The 13,869-nt window shown below is 38.6% G+C and overlaps 1 protein-coding gene across 1 annotated transcript in view; it reads left to right on the forward strand.

Moving 5' to 3' along the window:
• Positions 1 to 13,869, forward strand: part of ccdc117 (coiled-coil domain containing 117) — a 143,786-nt gene that overhangs the window by 18,050 nt on the left and 111,867 nt on the right. The window lies entirely within an intron of this gene.

Genomic DNA, 13,869 nt, shown 5'->3' on the forward strand with positions numbered 1-13,869 from the left:
GTATAAAATATAATCAAAATAGTATTGGCAGAAATATTTCTACGAGTTACAGTATGAAAAAAAAATTATGAAACCTGTAATCAAAAGGCAAGATATTGTATAGGTAATTCAGAATATCAATGTTAAAGACAATGCGTGTCAGAGAAAAAGACAAAAGCATATTGCTTAAAATATATTGTAAAAGATGTGATTAAAGACTTTCATATAAATTATGAGAATTGAAAGTTGTTTTTATACTTCTAAGACTACTATTACTTAGAGTGACGTGAAAATTAACGAACAAGAAGGAAAATATTATTTTCTATTGAACAAGTGAGTTGAATTAGATTTTCAATGTTTTTGCAGTTAACATATTTACTGAGACAATCAAAATTGAGCATGGAACAACATCTGTTACATGCCATGGTACCCAGCTCTTTGTTTTCTCTTACTCTTGTCTTTCAGGTGTCAAGCCTCATTCAATACTCAATACACTCAATACAAAGGTAATTGGCACGTCTCTATTGGCTGATCTGGGGAACAGTAGACCAATCGCTTGCCTGGGATAATTTCAAAAAACCAGCTCCCAGGCCAGCAGGTTGGCTTCAGACTGTCTTTGAACTTTTGTTAGTAGGTGTCTATGTGTGTGAACAGAGTGTTTGGGTGTGAGGCTGGACAGATAAGATCGGGGTACCCCAAACACATTCAACTGAGCTTTAAGTGTTAAAAACACTAGGTTAGGCAGGTGATGACACTTTTGTGTCATGTGACTGACCTTATGTGTCAAGCAGGTACACAGGCCTTTTGTTTTGCATATTATTTTATTTCCACTTTAGGGAAGCTGTTGGCGTCTTTTTGTTTTAGTAATGTCTTTGATCTGGCTCAGCCGCCCGGTTCTCGTCCCCAACATTTTTCTTTTGTTAAGCTTACTGTTATCTGTACTGTATTAAACAATGCCTTTTATTAGAACATAAGCATTGATATGCAGTAATTGTATTTGAATTAGTTAAATATGAGTGGGCAACTCTGAACATGACAAGACTGCATTTACTTTAAGGAATTAATAAAAAAAAATGTAGACATATTGTTGTCATTATTTTTACTCTTCAATTTGATGTTTTTTCTTTAAGATCAGTATCAGAAGTTGCTCCTCCACCATGAAAAAAAAACAACTGCATGTATTATTTTACTACATCCATGATTCTCCTCTGTGGTCTTCCTCACTCATCCTGTTTGGAGCTTAATGTTCAACATCCTTTATCTATTAAAATTACAGAAGTAGAAGAAAGTAATCATCAGAGCAGGAATCATGATAAATGATAAATAGATTACCAGTACATAAAAACATAACATTTGCATAATTTCTCTGATAACCCTGCATTGGATGGGTTTATTAACGGTGGGCTGAAATTGTACTATAGTCTGCGGATGAGGAACTTTTTAGAGTGTTGAATTAAATGTACTCCACAATCTGCATATGAATTGTCATTAAAACCATAGAGATTCTTACTTATAAAGGAAAGAAAAGTGTGACAATGCCCATCAACATATAGTGTATATTTTTTGAAACATTACAAAGATACATGTAATTCTGGGTTCACCTGAATTACAGATTAGACTGGTGGACAAACAGAGATGCTGTGTACAACTGGTGACAGCATCAGTGACAGGGATGCCAAAAGGAAGAACAAATTAATCAGCAAGGCTGGAAGCAGAATTAGGAGACGTCATAGTCAGCGAGGGTCAGAGATCAATGAACAAATTGCCCACCTTCTTGGATAATGCATCACCCTCAAAAGGATTCAAAATTTGGGCCATGAAGAACAGTTCAGGAAACCTATTTTATTGTTTCGTCTGTGAAACTGTATAAATGAAATGTAAATTATGTTAAAGGCAAACACATTTGTAAGAGATAAGAAACAAACATGCTTTGCATTATGTCTTTAAACATCTGTATAGACTTGATACAATATTTATTAACTGAATTTGCTAACATGTCTTACATAGTGGGAGTATTTCTTTTACTGATGATATTTCAATGATATGTATTTTCTATGACTAAATAATGCTCTAACACATGGCAATAACAGCAGATGTGGCAATTTTGTAATTTGTTGTATAAATTTGATATTATTTTAGGCAGTATATTTTCTTAGCCTTTGTCATACTCTGTCAACACAGCAATCTCAGAAACCGTACAGTATATTTGGCTGTGGATGACAGGGTGCAGAGTGACGACAACCTAGAGTCAGAATCCAGTGAAATATCTGTGTCACCTCTTATAGTTTTCCTGTAATCTGACCTCAAAGATGAGGTTATTAAAGGTACAGTAGAGTAAATTGTGCAAAGTTTACTATCAATTTTCTCAAAAACCGTACAGTAATTTTTGCTGTGGATGACAGGGTGCAGAGTGGGGGTCACCCAGAGTCATAATTCAGTGAAATATCTGTGTCACCTCTTACAGTTTTCCTGTAATCTGACCTCAAAGATGAGAATATATAGAGTACAGTAGAGTAAATTGTGCAAAGTTTACTATCAATTTTCTCAAAAACTGTACAGTAATTTTTGCTGTGGATCACAGGGTGAAGAGTGGGGGTCACCCAGAGTCATAATCCAGTGAAATATCTGCGTCACCTCTTATAGTTTTCCTGTAATCTTAGCTCAAAGATGAGAATATATAGAGTACAGTAGAGTAAATTGTGCAAAGTTTACTATCAATTTTCTCAAAATTCGTACAGTAATTTTGGCTGTGGATCACAGGGTGAAGAGTGGCAACAGCCTAGAGTCATAATCCAGTGAAATATCTGTGTCACCTCTTACAGTTTTCCTGTAATCTGAGCTCAAAGATGAGAATATTAAAAGTACAGTAGAGTAAATTGTGCAAAGTTTACTATGAATTTTCTCAAAAACCGTACAGTACTTTTGGCTGTGGATCACAGGGTGAAGAGTGGAGATGGCCTAGATTCAGAATCCAGTGAAATATCTGCGTCACCTCTTACAGTTTTCCTGTAATCTGAGCTCAAAGATGTCAATATGTAGAGTACAGTAAAGCAAAATGGGAAGATTTTACTATCAATTTTCTCAAAAACCATACAGTAATTTTTGCTGTGGACCACAGGGTGAAGAGTGGCGACAACCTAGAGTCAGAATCCAGTGAAATATCTGCGTCACCTCTTACAGTTTTCCTGTAATCGGAGCTCAAAGATGAGGATATATAGAGTACAGTAGAGTAAATTGTGCAAAGTTTACTATGAATTTTCTCAAAAACCGTACAGTAATTTTGGCTGTGGATCACAGGGTGAAGAGTGGAGATGGCCTAGATTCAGAATCCAGTGAAATATCTGCGTCACCTCTTACAGTTTTCCTGTAATCTGAGCTCAAAGATGAGAATATATTGAGTATAGTACAGTAAATTGTGCAAAGTTTAATATCAATTTTCTAAAAATCCGTACAGTAATTTTGGCTGTGGATCACAGGGTGCAGAGTGGGGGTCACCCAGAGTCATAATCCAGTGAAATATCTGCGTCACCTCTTATAGTTTTCCTGTAATCTGAGGTCAAACATGAGGACATTAAAAGTACAGTTGAGTAAACTGGGTAAATTTTATTGTTAATTTTCTCTGAATCATACAGTAATTTGGGCTGTGGATCACAGGGGGGAAAGTGGAGATACACTAAAAATGGGAGTGGATTGTGAAGTAAAATAGTGTCAGGACACAAAACACTGCGTTTCTAAGCCGGTCTTCACCCATACCGTAATATACGTAAGAGTAGTGCAACCACATTTTCGGTGCGGCTGGCGGAGCGGCTAGCTTGACTGTGACTTCGTAAGTGAGGGCTCACTTGACCGCAGTCTGGTACGGAAGGGAAAGAGCTGCCGTTTTGTCCGCCGTGGCTATGTCATGCCGCTGCTACACGCCTCACAACAAATGAACTGCAAGCCTGTTCACGTGACACGGTGACAGTGAAAAAGCGACAGGGTTCGGGTGTCTTTGAAGAAGGGGCACAAATCAAGCCATTATTTTCACATCTTTTTAAATCGCGCAGCTTTAAAAAAAAAAATCACGTCTTTCAAAAGGGCACTTTTTTGGACTGAGGGCAAATGGCCTGTAAATGGCCTGTATTTATATAGCGCTTTACTAGTCCCTTAGGACCCCAAAGCGCTTTACATATCCAGTCATCCACCCATTCACACACACATTCACACACTGGTGATGGCAAGCTACATTGTAGCCACAGCCACCCTGGGGCGCACTGACAGAGGCGAGGCTGCCGGACACTGGCGCCACCGGGCCCTCTGACCACCACCAGTAGGCAACGGGTGAAGTGTCTTGCCCAAGGACACAACGACCGAGACTGTCCAAGCCGGGGCTCGAACCTGCAACCTTCCGATTACAAGGCGAACTCCCAACTCTTGAGCCACGATCGCAAAAGGGCAAGTGCTTCAGCACCACCTCATCTGTGCACGCCAGTGATATGATGTGCATATGGCCGTAAACTGTAATATAATGATGTTTATATGCAGCCAATGCATGTGGCAAAGGGTCCTTAACCAATCTTTAATAAATAGATACAAACTTTCCTATAAATTATTTTTGCCAGATGAATATGAAAGATGCCATTTTCAACCTTAGTGCACTGACACATCTACTCCAGCCATGTTAACAAAGATTCATGGCACCCGTTTATTAGTGCAAACAACCTAGCCTGTAAGACAATGATTTACCTCAGCAGTCAGCGTGCAGTAACGCAGTGTGAAAGCTAAACAGGCACTACATTTTTTTTTTATTCTGCATTTTTATTATTTATTTTTATTCAAACTACATACTTTTGAAAAGCCATCCAAAAAAAATAGAAAATTAAAGCTGCAAGCAGCGTTATGAGGGCCCTCGCACCCCCGGCACGTCGAGCCACTGCCAACACCTCAAACCGGCACGTCCGATGTGATGTCACATTGATGGATTTCATGCTTTTAATCACCAGCTAACATTTCATCTTATTCAACCAGGATTATAGTCATGCCACTAGGTGGCGCTCTAACCATTATTGACAAATAGCATAACAAACATTTCCAAGCTCGAGTCTCATCACACCTGCGACCTTTGGGAGAGATTGGACATTGTGTTTTTTAGTGACAGCAGATTACTGGTTTTTGCGAGTGATTGAAACTCTACGTGCCGCCATGACCACCCCGTTTCCCTGAACGGAAAAAGCTTCGCAATTTAACATCACAAAGGTCTTTAGATTCTACACACTGAAGAATGCTTCAATATGATGAAATCCCTTGGAGGAGTTCGTCAAAGTATGAGGCCTGAAAAGGGGGGAAAATGTCATCAAAATTACACATTAATTTTAAAATGGCTGACTTCCTGTTGGATTTGGGATATTGCTCCAAGAGACTTTTTTGTACATCTTGATATCTTACACAAGCTTACCAAGTGTCAGACTCATAGATGAAACACAGAGCAGGGGCTGATGTTTTGAAATATTGTAGGGGGCGCTGTGGAGCCATTTTGCTCTATTCAAGGAAAATGGTTACATGACAACAATGCCTTCATCCATTTGGAGGTGTGTGCCAAATTTCAAGCCTCTATAAACTTTCCAAGCCCCTCAAAAGCCACTTCATCTTTCATGATGAACCGCGTTGCCACCAGGGTGCGCCGTTCAGTTTAAAGTCACAATTTTTGCACTGAAGCATCACGAGGGACTGATGGTGATATTCACCGCTTTTGAGGTGGCCACGATCAACCTGTGAAAATCAGTACAACAAAGTTAAAGCCATGACATTTCCTGTTGCCACTAGGTGGCGCTGTCCGTATTTCCGACAATGGGCACATCAATCTGTTCAGGGCGGGTCTGACATCATGCCTGTAAAGTCTGGTACTGATCAGACTGGATTTCATTGAGTTATACTAATTTGTTTCTTCATAGCGTGACATCAAAGTTCGCCATGCTGCTGGGGTCACACCCTTTCGTGAAAAGTCACAGTTTTCACTGTAACCCAAGACCAACTCCTTAAGGCTTTCCTGGAGAAATTTGAGGCTGCAGATGTCACCCATCACTATACTGTACCCCAAAGTGTAAAACATGACATTTCCTGTTCCCACTAGGTGGCGCTGTCCCTGGTGTCAAATATGGCAGTTGAAATATGTTCAGGGGTGGAGCCTTATCATATGTGTTCACTTTGGTCAAGGTCAGAAAATGTATGACAAAATGAGAGGCAATAAGATTTTCATGGCGAGTCATCGAAATTCGCCATGGCGCCACGGCCTCATAGTATTGTGAAAACTCAAAAGCTCCGCAATTTAACATGGCACAAGGGTGTAGTTGACACTGTCCAAATTTGAAGGTTATGAAATGAAACCCCAAGGAGGAGTTCGCAAAAGTTCGAGGCATGGAAATGGCAAAATTAGAGCCAAAATGTCACCTTCTCTTCCAAATGGCGGACTTCCTGTTGGGTTTGCGTCAATGGGCCCACAGACTTTTTTGTTCGTCTTGGCATGATACACATGTGTGCCAAATTTCATACATGTAGCTCAAACGATGTGGTCGTAGGGCTGCATTTAACAAGGCATAGGTGGCGCTGTAGAGCCATTTCCCAGTGCTCATATGTAAAACCATTAAAATACAAAATTTTTCACCAGACCTGGCATGTGTGCAAAATTTCATGAGTTTTTGAGCATGTTTAGGCCCTCAAAAAGGCCCTTGTTTGGGGTGAATAATAATAATAATAATTAAAGCTGCAAGCAGCGTTATGAGGGCCCTCGCACCCCCGGCGCGTCGAGCCACGCCCAACACCTAAAACCAGCACGTCCGATCTGATGTCCCATTGATGGAATTCATGCATTTAATCACCAGCTAACATTTCAACTCATTCATTCATGATTAGTTAGTCGTTCCACTAGGTGGCGCTCTAACCATTATGTACAAATGGCATAACAAACATTTCCGAACTCGAGTCTCATTATGCCTGCGACCTTTGGGTGAGATTGGACATTGTGTTTTTGAGTAACAGCAGATTATTGCGTTTTGGCGAGTGATTGAGAGTCTACGTGCCGCCATAACCACCCCATTTCCCTGAACGTAAAAAGCTTCGCAATTTAACAACACAAAGGTCTTTGGATTCCACACACTGAAGAATAGTGCAATCTGATGAAATCCCTTGGAGGAGTTCGTCAAAGAACGATGCCTGAAAAGAGGGGAAAATGTTGCCAAAATTGCACATTAATTTTAAAATGGCTGACTTCCTGTTGGATTTGGGATATTGCTCCAAGAGACTTTTTTGTACATCTTGATATCTCCTATAAGCCTACCAGGTTTCAGATTCACACATAAAACACAGAGATGGGGCTGGGGTTTTGAAATTTTGTAGGGGGCGCTGTGGAGCCATTTTGGGATATTCAATGAAAATGATCACATGACAACAAAGCCTTCGTCACATTGGAGGTGTGCGCCAAATTTCAAGCCTCTATAAACTTTCCAAGCCCCTCAAAAGCCACTTCATCTTTCATGGTGAACCTCGTTGCCACCAGGGTGCGCCGTTCAGTTTAAAGTCACAATTTTTGCACTGAAGCATCACGAGGGACTGATGGTGATATTCACCGCTTTTGAGGTGGCCACGATGAACCTGTGAAAATCAGTACAACAAAATTAAAGCCATGACATTTCCTGTTGCCACTAGGTGGCGCTGTCCGTATTTCCGACAATGGGCACATCAATCTGTTCAGGGCGGGTCTGACATCATCCCTGTAAAGTCTGGTACTGATCAGACTGGATTTCATTGAGTTATACTAATTTGTTTCTTCATGGCGTGACATCAAAGTTCGCCATGCTGCTGGGGTCACACCCTTTCGTGAAAACTCACAGTTTTCACTGTAACCCAAGACCAACTCCTTAAGGCTTTCCTGGAGAAATTTGAGGCTGCAGGTGTCACCCATCACAATACTGTACCCCAAAGTGTAAAACATGACATTTCCTGTTCCCACTAGGTGGCGCTGTCCCTGGTGTCAAATATGGCAGTTGAAATATGTTCAGGGGTGGAGCCTTATCATATGTGTTCACTTTGGTCAAGGTCAGAAAATGTATGACAAAATGAGAGGCAATAAGATTTTCATGGCGAGTCATCGAAATTCGCCATGGCGCCACGGCCTCATAGTATTGTGAAAACTCAAAAGCTCCGCAATTTAACATGGCACAAGGGTGTAGTTGACACTGTCCAAATTTGAAGGTTATGAAATGAAACCCCAAGGAGGAGTTCGTTAAAGTTCGAGGCATGGAAACGGTAAAATCAGAGCCAAAATGTCACCTTCAATCCAAAATGGCGGACTTCCTGTTGGGTTTAGGACATTGCCATAATAGACTTTTTTGTTCGACTCTGAACGTTATATAGGTGTACCGACTTTCAAACATGTAGGTCATACCCATATCGGGGGCTCGCGTTTTTCATTTTTCTAGGTGGCGCTACTGAGCTAATTTTCCCTGGCCATGTCTGAGAACATTAAAATACGTAAATTTTCACCAGACCTGACGCGTGTGCAAAATTTCATGAGTTTTCGAGCATGTTTAGGCCCTCAAACGGCCAATTCATTTGCCGAAATAATAATAATAATAATAATAATTAAAGCTGCAAGCAGCGTTATGAGGGCCCTCGCACCCCATCGCGTCGAGCTACGCCCAACACCTACAACCAGCACCTCCGATCTCATGTCACATTGATGGAATTCATGCATTCAACCACCAGCTAACATTTCATCTCATTCAATCATGATTATAGTCGTTCCACTAGGTGGCACTCTAACCATTACTGACAAATGGCATAACAAACATTTCCGAGCTCGAGTCTCATCACGCCTGCGACCTTTGGGACATATTGGACATTTTGATTTTGAGTGACAGCAGATTACTGCTTTTTGGCGAGTGATTGAAACTCCACGTGCCACCATGACAACCCCGTTTCCCTGAACGGGGGGGGGCAAGTGACACTGTTGAAAAGGTTAGACTGAGACAAAAGATCATTTGAAGTTTTTTGAATGTCCCTCATGATTTCAATAAATACCTGTGCCACTGGTTTGTAAGCCACTTTGCTTTTAGCAAACGAGAAGAGGAGAGCTTTGGATTTTAACATTCTGAGGATTCGAGGACATTATTTTAGACCACTATAACAAACATCACAAGAGATTATTTTTGAAAAACCCTGCCCTTGTGCAATTCTTGGTAAGTTTTATTTGTTGTAAATTGAATTTTATTTTTGGTGTAAAACCACATTTTAAATTTCAGTAACAGAATTTACTTTGTATTTAAGTTATTTTTTTATTGTTTGTGGGAGGGGTACCGGTGAAAAGTCTTTGGTTTGGTTTTCTGTTTTAGTGAATTTGGGCCATTAAGCCATTTTGTGGTCTTTTTTGAAAGACTGAAATCTGTGAAAGCTAGGCCGGGTAATTAGCCACTGATTTCTTATTACAAGTAAAGCACAACATGAATATAATGAAATACATGAAGTGTGGAACATTTTTGGCTGGTTTATGTGTGTTTAGCAGATTTTAAGCAGTTTAGTAACTGCTATTTCAATCATGCTTGTTTCTGCTGTCTTTGGTAGTTTTAGAAATGGTTTATATGACCATTTAGCTAAAATTATAAGGCTTCTGTGGATACTACGTGATATTTGCATGGAGGTTTTTGCATAACTCTTGAGCCACAGTACTGGTGGCTATAGAGCGTAAGAGGATAATTGTAATTTTTCACATAGCTGTGATTTGTTGTGCGTTCAATCCTTTTCTTTAAGCAAATTTGAGCAGCAGACAGCAAGAGTTGGTGAGCATTATCTTAATGTCATACATTGACTAATTTACACCTTCATTCTGGATGTGTAAAGCGCTTTGGGGTCCTTAGGGACTAGTAAAGCGATATAGAAATACAGGCCATTTACCATTTATATATATGTTTTGTGTTTTTTTGAATGAATGTAATTGCATTACTGATCATTATTGTGAACTAACTACATGTTTATGTGTAAGTAAAGTCTCTTTGATGCTCTCATGTTTGTATATTGTTTGAATGTTGTGTAAAATGTAACTAATTAACCTCATACTTTATCATAAATAGAGAATGGCATATGCTTCCCCAACGAAGTTTGCTGGGATTAATGATCCTGAAGTTGAATCATTGCGTCAAGAATTTCAACTATCAACTGTAAGTAACAAATATTTCTTAAATTTTATTTATAGTGTAGAAAAATTTGTTTTTACGCTACATTACCTGTTACAGAGCTGGGCAGGATGCTGTGTTTAGTGTTTCTTGTGTTTGTTTGTTTGTTTGTTTGCTCTTTCATATAAGTCACTGTTAACCCTTGTGCCATACTGGGGCCTTTTTGGGTCCCCAGGGTGATCAACGTAAGTTTTTTAAAGGATGGCACAAGGTTAAGCTGAGACTTTTATACAGCTGTTGTTGTGATCTGGCACTACAAACATTACATTGTAGCGGCAGCATAGATTGAAGCGAATAACTGTTTTCTAATTTTGTTATGATCCAAAATATTTTGTAATTTCAGTATGCCTGCTTGGACCCAGGGGTCAGCAGAGAGGATCTATATACAAGGTGCTTGCAACTTCATGCCAAGGCAATGGACCTCTTGGTTCGGCAGGTGCGGCTCAGGCGTGCAGCCGAAAGAAAGATTTCTGTTTTAAAAGAACAGCTGGATGCTGAAAAAGAAATGCTGAATAACACTGCCCAGGAGCTGGATGCATTGCAAGCTTCGATTACATTCGCACGTGATGGTAAGTCTTAATGTATTGTTTGGATGGTATAAACAGTGAATGTTGGCTTCAGTGTCTTATTTTAAGAAATGGGACTTAGAAAAAATACTCTATGAATTACTATTGAACGACTGTCTACATACAAATAAACATGAATGCGAATTATTTATTTTAGTTTATGATAAATCATTTGGAGAAAATATTAAATCCATGATTAGTATCATGTTTTGTTTTCTTCATTTGTGATTTTATAAGGATTAGATATATGCAAATGTCTGTTTTACCCATGTATATTTGTTAAAGTTGTTTATAAATACTAACTGTCAAAAAATATTATTTGTTTTTGTTTTGTTCAGATGTGACAGAGGCCACCACTCAGACAGACGAAGACTTGTGACAGATGTTTTATAATAATGCTAAGTTTTCTTAGATTAATATATTTTTTCACATTTGACCCAAAGTGGCATGTTTTAGGTCACTTTGGGTAATTTTTAATTCAGAAATAGGTGTGGTGAGACAGTTAGTGGTAAAGACTATCAATGGCTGTCTTTTGTTTTCATGTGTGAAGGGGAAGCGGGGGGGGGGGGGGGGGCAAACTTGAGGTCACACTGTTGAAATGAATAAGTTGTAAGGCTGTGAAACCAAGGTGAGACTGAGTCTCACCTTGGTTTCTTTTGGCAAGGCCAAGGGTGTGGACAACAGCTATGGAAATTAGTGTACTGCTGAATAAAGATTTTAACTACTCAATTCTTTTACAATTGCTTTATAAATACTGTGAATACTCAACTGTGAAAAATATTGTTTTGGTTTGTTTTGTACATATGTGACAGAGGACTCCAGTCAGACAGACAAAGAGTTGTGACAGATGTGTAAATATTTTATAATAAATGTTCCTGTTTTAAATTTTGGTTTTCTTTGACTGTTTATTCATCCTTATGGTATATGTGTTATTAGTTTAAATTCTACAACTCTACAAGTTTAAAAAAAAGAGATGTATGAAGACTAAGAGGAGGATGAAACTTTTTCACATTAAATGTTTAATAATAACAAGTATTGTGAATAGGAAATAAGTTTCTAACATAATTGTTTATGAATCAAGATTTATAAAACACTAGTGGTGTCACTGGTGTCATTTTGGCTTTAAAATAAAAAAAAGCGAACTTATGTTTTATGAACAATTTGATGTTTTGATAATAACTAATAACTCCTTTCAATGTCACTGATAGTTTTAAAGACATTACTATTAAAATGTATAAATTACACTTGAAAGCTGTACACTAGTTGATTGTCAGTGTTTGTAAGTTTTTCAAGCTTTCTCTTTCTTGAAAGCTACTTCCTTTTCCATGTCGAATGGCTATGTTGCAACACAACAGAGAGGAGAAGCTGAAATATATTTTTTCATATTTATGTATTCTTCTCATTCTCTAGTTGTTCTATTAAGATTCCTGTATTTTGTTGATATAAACCTAAACACTATGCTATTGCACTGCCAATGTATTAAACAGAAGCTCAATATGAACAGTAAGGAACAAGACTTGCCGTTAATCCTTAGAGCTATGGAAGATTTGTGTAGATAACTCGTGCTGGTTTTTCACCAGAATGAACTATTCTTCTTTGTTTGTCATTGACATCAATGAAGATGCTAAATAACAGTCTTTTGCTACCAAATTGATTTAACCTTCGTTGTGTCTATTCGTTGTGGGCCTTTCAATGATCTAGCAGTTTGGCAGATTCAGCCTGATTAACTGACAGAAAAACACAGAGACCACACGATAAAATCCACTGCCAATTATTCCAACAGTCTTTCACCATTCTCTGATACTGTACTTCTGAAGGAACTTTGGCTTATGCTGCTTTTTCATTTGACTGTTTTGGTTTTACGATATTTCTGCTAATTTCTTATGATTTGACAGCATCAGGTACTTGCTAAGCTTTCTTACTTTTATATGCTGTCACCCACTGGGACTGTGACCTAAAGTGACCCAAAAGTTTTAGGTCACTTTGGGTAATTGTTAATTCAGAATTAGGTGTGGTGAGACAGTTGGTGGCAGAGACTATCAATGGCTGTCTTTTGTTTTCATGTGTGAAGGGCAAGCAAGGGGGGGGGGGGCAAGTGACACTGTTGAAAAGGTTAGACTGAGACAAAAGATCATTTGAAGTTTTTTGAATGTCCCTCATGATTTCAATAAATACCTGTGCCACTGGTTTGTAAGCCACTTTGCTTTTAGCAAACGAGAAGAGGAGAGCTTTGGATTTTAACATTCTGAGGATTCGAGGACATTATTTTAGACCACTATAACAAACATCACAAGAGATTATTTTTGAAAAACCCTGCCCTTGTGCAATTCTTGGTAAGTTTTATTTGTTGTAAATTGAATTTTATTTTTGGTGTAAAACCACATTTTAAATTTCAGTAACAGAATTTACTTTGTATTTAAGTTATTTTTTTATTGTTTGTGGGAGGGGTACCGGTGAAAAGTCTTTGGTTTGGTTTTCTGTTTTAGTGAATTTGGGCCATTAAGCCATTTTGTGGTCTTTTTTGAAAGACTGAAATCTGTGAAAGCTAGGCCGGGTAATTAGCCACTGATTTCTTATTACAAGTAAAGCACAACATGAATATAATGAAATACATGAAGTGTGGAACATTTTTGGCTGGTTTATGTGTGTTTAGCAGATTTTAAGCAGTTTAGTAACTGCTATTTCAATCATGCTTGTTTCTGCTGTCTTTGGTAGTTTTAGAAATGGTTTATATGACCATTTAGCTAAAATTATAAGGCTTCTGTGGATACTACGTGATATTTGCATGGAGGTTTTTGCATAACTCTTGAGCCACAGTACTGGTGGCTATAGAGCGTAAGAGGATAATTGTAATTTTTCACATAGCTGTGATTTGTTGTGCGTTCAATCCTTTTCTTTAAGCAAATTTGAGCAGCAGACAGCAAGAGTTGGTGAGCATTATCTTAATGTCATACATTGACTAATTTACACCTTCATTCTGGATGTGTAAAGCGCTTTGGGGTCCTTAGGGACTAGTAAAGCGATATAGAAATACAGGCCATTTACCATTTATATATATGTTTTGTGTTTTTTTGAATGAATGTAATTGCATTACTGATCATTATTGTGAACTAACTACATGT

The sequence above is a fragment of the Aulonocara stuartgranti genome (assembly GCF_965226115.1).
Source record: "Aulonocara stuartgranti genome assembly, chromosome: 12".
Classification (NCBI taxonomy): Eukaryota; Metazoa; Chordata; class Actinopteri; order Cichliformes; family Cichlidae; genus Aulonocara; species Aulonocara stuartgranti.